General features: G+C 43.4%; 1 pseudogene across 1 annotated transcript; it reads left to right on the forward strand.

The window, feature by feature from the left end:
* Nucleotides 1-2,687: 2,687 nt before the first annotated feature.
* Nucleotides 2,688-4,726, forward strand: LOC147902885 (protein ACCUMULATION AND REPLICATION OF CHLOROPLASTS 6, chloroplastic pseudogene; annotated as a pseudogene). The gene is made up of 3 exons (XR_015540910.1): nucleotides 2,688-3,812; nucleotides 4,095-4,229; nucleotides 4,367-4,726. The product of XR_015540910.1 is annotated as a protein ACCUMULATION AND REPLICATION OF CHLOROPLASTS 6, chloroplastic pseudogene (transcript).
* Nucleotides 4,727-8,207: the final 3,481 nt, after the last annotated feature.

Consider the following 8,207-nt stretch of genomic DNA (forward strand, 5'->3'; position numbering starts at 1 on the left):
TGGATCAATAATATTGAGACTCCCTTCCTGTGTAGGGAGGATGAGGGTCTCCCAAGCCACCCTAGCTAAAACATCTGCTATGCCATCAAGCCTACTCCAAAGAAAATTTCAGATCGGTCTCCTGAGTTGAAGGATGCAATCCCTAGAATGGCCAAGAGGACTTGGTTGACCACCACAACTCTAGAGGCAACGTCCAGCTTGGCTGAGCCCCAAAAAAGGAGCTCCCTCCCACTACATGGAGAAAATATCCAAGCCGACCTGGCAGCCCAAATATTTGACTGGCACACCCCTCTGAACCCAAGTGAAACCTATGTCAAGCCCCCAATCTGGAGTGTCCTCATCACTGATCCAAAAGCCATTGGATAAGAAAGGCATCGTCCAAACAAGTATCTCTGCCACAGTAGTGAAAAAGGAAGGCATCCCAAGCTGCTCTCTCTAAAGAGTGAAGTCCTCCTTCTCTACCTCCTTTTTTGTTTGACAGTAACTCAACCATGTTGAAGTCACCTCCAATCACCCATGAATCTGCAATGGGGGCCTAGGAGAGCAATCCTTCCACATAATGACACGTTCCCCTCTAATGTTGGAGACATACAGGTTAAGGAAACCAACCTTATGCCCTTCAATCAAGAGAATAATCCACTGAGCCCTAGAGGGGATAATGACTCCATGTCCAACAACTAAGGGGAGAACCGATTGTGAAACTAAAATAGAAGTGCCTCCCCTAGTGCCCAAGGCAGGCGACCAAAACGTATGGCCAGAAAGCAACTTGCATGACCTGATTTAAAACACCCATTTTATTCGTACGAATAAAAGATTATCTATACTAATAAAACCTTATTCATACGAATAAAATGTTTTCGTATGAATAACTTTAGTATATTGAAAAAGCGATGAGTTTTTTCTTCATTCTTATTCGAATAGAGCTACCTCCTCTCCACCTCTCATCCTACCAGCCAACAAACTTGTGTGTCTCTCACTTTTAGGTGATTTTTTTAAAGTGTCTTTTCCCCCTCAGTCTGGCACTCATCTCTCTCTAGGAGATCCATCGCCAATCGAGGTGAGGAGGCCGATTCGAACACTTTTGAGGATCTGTCCATTCCAAAAAGTGCTGCGGGAGAATGAAAGAGGGGGGAGACAGGAAGCAAAAGAGGGGGGAGACATGATGGGTAGAGGAGGGGGGTAGAGGAGAGGGCTGAGGCGGGGGGATAGGGAGCGGGGTAGAGGAGAGGGGGGTAGATGAGAGGGCTGAGGCAGAGGATAGGGAGCGGGGGAGAGGAGAGAGTTGAGGCGAGGGTTAGAGAGCAGGGGAGAGGTGAGGGCGAGGCGGGGGGTAGGGAGCGGGGTAGAGGAGAGCGGGGTAGAGGAAAGGGGGGTAGAGGCAGGGGGTAGGGAGCGGGGTAGAGGAGAGGGGTAGGGAGCGGGGTAGAGGGAGGGCTGAGGCAGAGGGTAGGGAGCAGGGGGAGGAGCAGGCTGAGGCGGGGGGTAGGGAGCGGGGGAGAGGAGGGGGTGGGGTAGAGGGAGGGCTGAGGCGGAGGGTAGGGATCGGGGGGAGGAGTAGGCTGAGGTGGGGCGTAGGGAGCGGGGTAGAGGAAGGGCTGAGGCGGAGGGTAGGGAGCGGGGGAGAGGAGGGGGAGAGGGCTGAGAGGCAGGGAAGGGGGGGCGGGCTGAGAGGGAGAGGAGGGGAAGGGGGAGCGCCGGGCTGAGAGGGAGAGGAGGAGGACGAAGGGAGGGGCTGAGGGAGGGGGAGGGGGAGGGGCTAAGAGGGGAGGTGGCGGGCTGAGAGGGAGAGGAGGAGGGAGGGAGGGGCTGAGGGCGAGGGAGGGGGAGGGAGGGAGGGGCTGAGGGAGAGGGGGCAGCAAGGGTTGGGGAGGAGCAGCAGCTCGAGCTGTTCTTTCTTTTATGCTCCCTCTCATTCTAACAATAGAAGAGAAGAAAACCTTTGGCATGGAAAGATGCAGCTATGAGACTTATAAGGGGAAAAGACTGTCCAAAATAAATCCAGGATTTGCAATCAGATGAAGCAAAGAGGATGGTGTAGCAACTTTACATTACAGTCAAATATTTCAAATAGAAATTGCTTTAGCTGCTTTATGAATTATTATTTGTGATCCTTGACATACAAAAATATGCATAAGCATGCGTAGCTCTTTTGACCAGACTAAACAAGTGGAAATTTGTCGAGAATCCATCTGAGTCATGATAGAGCTTGGATCATCATGATTTTGGAGTGATTACCAATCAAATTGGAATGGCATCACAACCCTTGTGGATGCTACAGAAAGATGCGTCTGATTTTATCAGTTTTTTTTTCTTTCCTTTCATTTTTAAATTATGTATCCCTAATTAATGATGAATTATAGTTTTATCATCGATTCATTTTTCTAAGCTGCTGAAAAGGATCAACTTCTTCTATCATTATTTAATTTTTGTGCTCCGTACTTTGACCATATTTTGTTCCACCTAGACTGATTGTTTCTGAGAAGTGTATGCTTTCTGCTTTTATGAAATTTGGGAAGGTCGGTGTGTTTTATGAACTGTCAACTCTGTTTAACATGTATGTTTCTGTTTTGTATGGAGGAGGATTTATAGGAAAGAACATGATAGTGGATCATCAGATTTAAATTGTCGGCCAGAATAGACTATTTTTTTTATTTTTCGACATCAAGCAGGCAAGGGCTTTGTGAACCCACGGTGTATGCTAGAGAAGTATTCTATGGGCTGTTGGTGAAAGGGGGGAATTCGCACCTGTTCCTGGATTCACAAGGGAAGAATATGTAAACGAGGCATTTGCTCGCATGACAGCTGCTGATCAGGTTGCTTTTTTCACTGCTACTCCCCCCAACATTCCACCAGAGAGTTCTGAAGTTTATGCAGTAGCTCTTGCAAATGTAGCAGAAGGTTTTGTTGCAAAGAAACCTGTCCGAATTCAGGAAGCAGACACACTGTTTTTCGAGCTTCAAGCAGCAAATGCCCCTTACGAGGTGTCGGTTGATTTTCGTGTTGTAACCGAGCCACTAGACTTTGCGTTGGAAAGAGCAATGTGTTCACTACTGCTGGGGGAGCTTGATGACTGTCGTGATTGGTTAGGTTTAGATGATAAGAATTCTCCTTACAGGGATCCAGCAATAACGGATTTTGTTTTTGCAAATTCACTTGGAATTGAGAAGGATGATTATCTACCTGGTGTATGCAAACTGCTAGAGACTTGGTTAAGGGAGGCGGTCTTTCCAAATTTCCGTGAAACTGATGAGTTGCAAGTGAAGCTTAGGGATTATTTTGATAATACTGGAGTTCTGAATTATCTGGAGCGATTGGAGAAGGGGAAGTCTCCTTTGGCAGCTGCAGCTGCAATCTTGTACAACTGGGAGCTGGTGCAGGTGCAGTTCTTGATTGCGTAAAGGCATCAACATTGGACACTTTGCGGAAAGTCTTTTCGTTGGGGAAGGTAAGGGGAAGCGTGGCCAAGGACAAAAATATTGTTGAATCAGTTCTTGATACGAAAGAGTATTCATACGATCAAGAGCACAAGGAAGGCCTCTATCACAGCCCTCAACAGAATGCTTCTAGTGATGGACGTTTAGTCGAAATCACCAGCTTCTCACTTGGAACCAACCTTTCTGGAAGCAGTTGGAGTGATAGTGCAGTTGTGGAGGGCTTTCAGAGTGTAAAACATGAAGGAGTTTCTCCAGTGTAGATTGCTTGTGCAGGGATTTTAGTTGGAGCTTTGTCTTTCTTCGGTTGGAGGATCTTCTCATCTCGTCTTGGTTCTATGAAATCGACTTCAACACCAATAATGACTACTAATTCTGCAGGTATAACGAATTCTTGGGGTATTTTGCAATGAAAAGGTGGCAGCTCTGATATTTGGGTAGTCTGTTGACCTTTTACAATATTGATGCATGGTCATCTAGGTTACATAGACTCCGTTAATGGATAAGATTTCTAATATGGATAATGCAAGAATACATCAAGCCCGTATTAAATGCCTTTTCTACTCATGCATGGACTTTGCCAAAGCACAATGGAAAAACAATAGTTATGAGTGATTGTATTTTACTTGCCTTGGAAGAATCATGTTGAGTGTTCTTGTACAGGTTCTGTCTCAGAAATTGGGCGTGAGGCTGTGCCGAAGATGGGATACCCGGCTTGCAGAGCACCTCGTCGAGGCATGGCAAGCTGCAAAAGCTAAGGCCCTTGGTGCAGACCATGCTGTTGAAAAACTAGCTGAGGTGCACATTTTAATTAAATCCCTCAAAGATTACCATCTTGATGAGTGTAGAGATCTACAAGCTTGTTTGGTTCAAAAGGTTGAACTGAACCCATACATGTTTCATCACACTCATTCTGCTTCTTCTGGTCTTAAAAGGTGCTGGATGGGCAGATGTTAAAAAGCTGGAGTGAACGTGCTAGAGACATGGCGAAAAATGGATGGTACTGGGAATATAAACTTATCAGTCTAAGCATAGAGAGTGTGACCATCAGCACAGATGGAAAAAGAGCCATTGTAGAAGCAACGCTACAGGAAGCTGCCAGTCTGTATGATAAAAAGAAGCTTGACATGACTGACTCTTACCATAGTACATACACCACTAGGTATGAGCTGTCTGCAATTGACGGTACCTGGAAGATAACTTTGGGAGTTGTTCTGCGTTCATGATCTGCAACTTTGGGAGCTGCTCTATGTTTATGATATAAGAATTTGGGAGCTGTACTGAATTTAGACCCGTTGAGACCAAGATAAACACTCAATTCACATCTAGCACTATGAAGCTTCTTTGAACAACCTGGAAGGAAGGAAAATGAGGATTTTCCATTAGGTAATAATCGATTAATTAAGCTTAAGCCATGTAAAATCTGTAGCTTTTGCAATGTTCTGACCAAAGCAGCAAAATACTTTGTGATATCTTGTGGTTCATGATTTCATCTCTCTATCGACATTCTCTTCTACTTTCTTAATTGTAACATGTTATCAAAGCTAGATTGAGGGTTGAGCTAGTATTCCAAGAGAGGATCAGTCTAAAGATTTACCTAGCGAGTATTGCTATGCAAGCTTTCTGAATTTTGCTATTATTGAGAAACGTTGTTTCCTTGGTCTGTAGGCGAAGTGAAGAGACGTCCACAATGTAAAACTCCTTGTGTAGCCAATCAAATTGCATCACAAGTTGGAGAGTACCTACTAGGTGCTAGTAGCATAAGAGGCAGTGCTACATGAGTGTCAACATAAGAGAGCACAACATAGTCTTAACAAGCTCTAAACTTCTAAACATAAACATTCGTTCAAGAATCAGCGTTGACAACGACAAAAGATAGTAGCAGATAAAACATAAAATGCAAAAGAGGTGATTACGTTAACTGCAACAAATTGTTCATAGAAACAGTGTACCAATGAGTCAACCAACAACGAATCTTAGTTCAGCGAGTGCTATCAGCCAGGAATCAATTGTCCAACCAGAATCAATAATTACAGCAGTAACAGAACAAAGCAATACGTAGACAAGCAAGATAATTCAAGATTTGTCATAAGTCACATTGGGTTGTCATGGGAGGTCGGCTCAGCGAACATAGCTCTTATGGTTGCTTCAAGTATACTCGGAGCAAGCAAATTCTGTTGATGAGGAGATCTTGGAGAGCGAGCTTGCTAATGGCACCGCTATTTTTTGGGATGCTAGTTCACATACTCTAACGTAGCGTTGAATTCATTTTGCTTTTGAGTAGGTGCACATATTATTTGGGATAAATGTAATGGCTTGTTGATTAGTGATGACTCTCGATTAGGGGGATGATTTTGAATTTACTTGGATCCAGAGGGGTGTTTTTTGTCAAATACTTGGTTGCCAGGTCAGCGAGGTTACCTCTCCTTTGCAACATTTCACTCCTATGTTGGAGAGTTTAGGAGGAAACTCCTTTCTGGAGTTTATCCATAATTAACCTTGCTTTCAAGGTGGTCGTCACAAGTTATGCTTGCCACAGTGAGATTTATTTACTCATGTTGGTGCCATTCTAGGGATTGCAGTGATCCACTCAAAAAGGCCTATCAGGAATTTTCTATATAGTGGGCTAGATGATTCGATAGAGACCAAAGTAAAGGTGGCTTGGAGACCTTGATCCGCCCCATGCAAGAATTGGGCCTCTATCATTGATTCAAACTTGCATTGCAAAGCCTTGTTATGCTTTGCCAGGATAGGAACCTTGGAAATAATTTTCTCTCCATGCATACAATCCTTTTCTCCCTCGAGGGGGCTGGATGGATAGTACTAGGTGGGATTTTACTTCAGCCCATTACAAGACTCCCTCCTCACCTCTTATGGCTGCTATCATGAAAGCTTAAGGTGGCTCCAAAAGTACTCTTCAGAGAATTGCCCCTTCCTCTCAAGAAGAGATTGATAGGAAGCCTATCATGTGGAATAACAACATACTTGATGAACATGGAAGACCACTTGGCACTCTCATTATATGCAGTGGTCTAGATGAGAGAGATTTCTCGGGCACTCGGAAGGATTTGAAAAACCTTCCATAAACTCCAACAAATAAGTCACCTTAGAGGAAGTGGAAGGAGAATTCAACAGATTGATACAACCATATCCTTGGTTTGCATGATAGGCCTCGCTATCGCTCTACTTGGCTTAGAGCCTTTACGAGGTCAGATATCCCACTTCAGGTCATAAGGCTACAACGTTGACATAGGGATGCCTTGGTTTTTTATGTTCACTTTGGGGGCAGGTTGTCCAGTCTACAGATGGGGATAACTTTGCCATGCATACATGCACACACACCCACATGCACATATGCACCTCTACGGACAAGCCCATCCACCACGCTCTCAATCATCACAAACGCACATGTACATGTATGTGCACCCGCATGTGCGCATGCACACACACATAAATGCACACACTCGCACGTGGATGCGTGTGCTAATATACATGCACATACATACATACATACATACATATACTTTTACATATACATATACATATACATGTATATGCATGTGCACATATACACGCACATACATACATACATACATACATATACATATGCATGTATATGTATGTATATGTATATGTGGAGTATTGGGTTTTGGCTTCAGGATGATAACTAGTGTTACAATTGAGAGAGTAGCTAAAGTGAAATATTGAAAGACACATGAAACCATGAACCATAAGATATCACAAAGCAACACAAAAAGTATTTTGATCACTAAAAGGATACAACTTACTAAGATGTCTCACACACTCATGTACAAGACCTTAAATAGGCAATTGAAAGAGTCCACTTATCCTACACTAAGCCTTACATCCAAGGACGTGATTACAACCAATTGTGTCATACTACCCACATGTGTCACAAGCCTACCACACAACTAGAACCTTAGGCAACCCACTCTACTACTAATATCACATGCTATGATCATCTATTTGTGAACACTCTCTTTTGATCTAGCATCCACATCACGCAGGGTGTGCTTTGACCAAGAAATCATTAAGGACTCACTTAGAATTTTTTGATCACAAAGAAGTGCTAAACCCACATAGACTACAATATACTTTGAGCATGATTCGTTTCATGGTTGGATGCAATATCTTTTATGATTAAGCTTCTCATCTCACAACTTCTTGTGGCAATATGTTTAAGTCACTTGCAATAGTACCAGCTACTACTACTAATATCGCATGCTATGATCATCTATTTGTGAACACTCTCTTTTGATCTAGCATCCACATCATGCAGGGTGTGCTTTGACCAGGAAATCATTAAGGACTCACTTAGAATTTTTTGATCACAAAGAAGTGCTAAACCCACATAGACTACAATATACTTTCAGCATTGGCAAGATTGGTTTCATGGTTGGATGCAATATCTTTATGATTAGGCTTCTCATCTCACAACTTCTTGCGGCAATATGTTCAAGTCGCTTGCAATAGTACCAAATATGAGGCTTATTCACAAAAAGAGCATGCTCAATAGAACATTTTCTTTCTTCATCCTTTGAAGATATTACATGTTGCTACCTTTCTTTGTCATTTTCCTTCCTTGAAGCGATTCATGTCTTGTTCAAAATAAAGGCAACAACAACACCACTAAGAGTTAAAGTAGATAGATTTGCAAGAGCAAGATACACATGCTTCATATCATGCATGCTGGCGAGAAGAACAAACACAAGTTCTTTGTTACTTACGTTACCCTTGCGCAAGCAAACTATTCCA

This window comes from Dipteris shenzhenensis, chromosome 4 (genome assembly GCF_047967505.1).
Source record: "Dipteris shenzhenensis isolate YYH24624 ecotype China chromosome 4, Dip_SZ_1.0, whole genome shotgun sequence".
Classification (NCBI taxonomy): Eukaryota; Viridiplantae; Streptophyta; class Polypodiopsida; order Gleicheniales; family Dipteridaceae; genus Dipteris; species Dipteris shenzhenensis.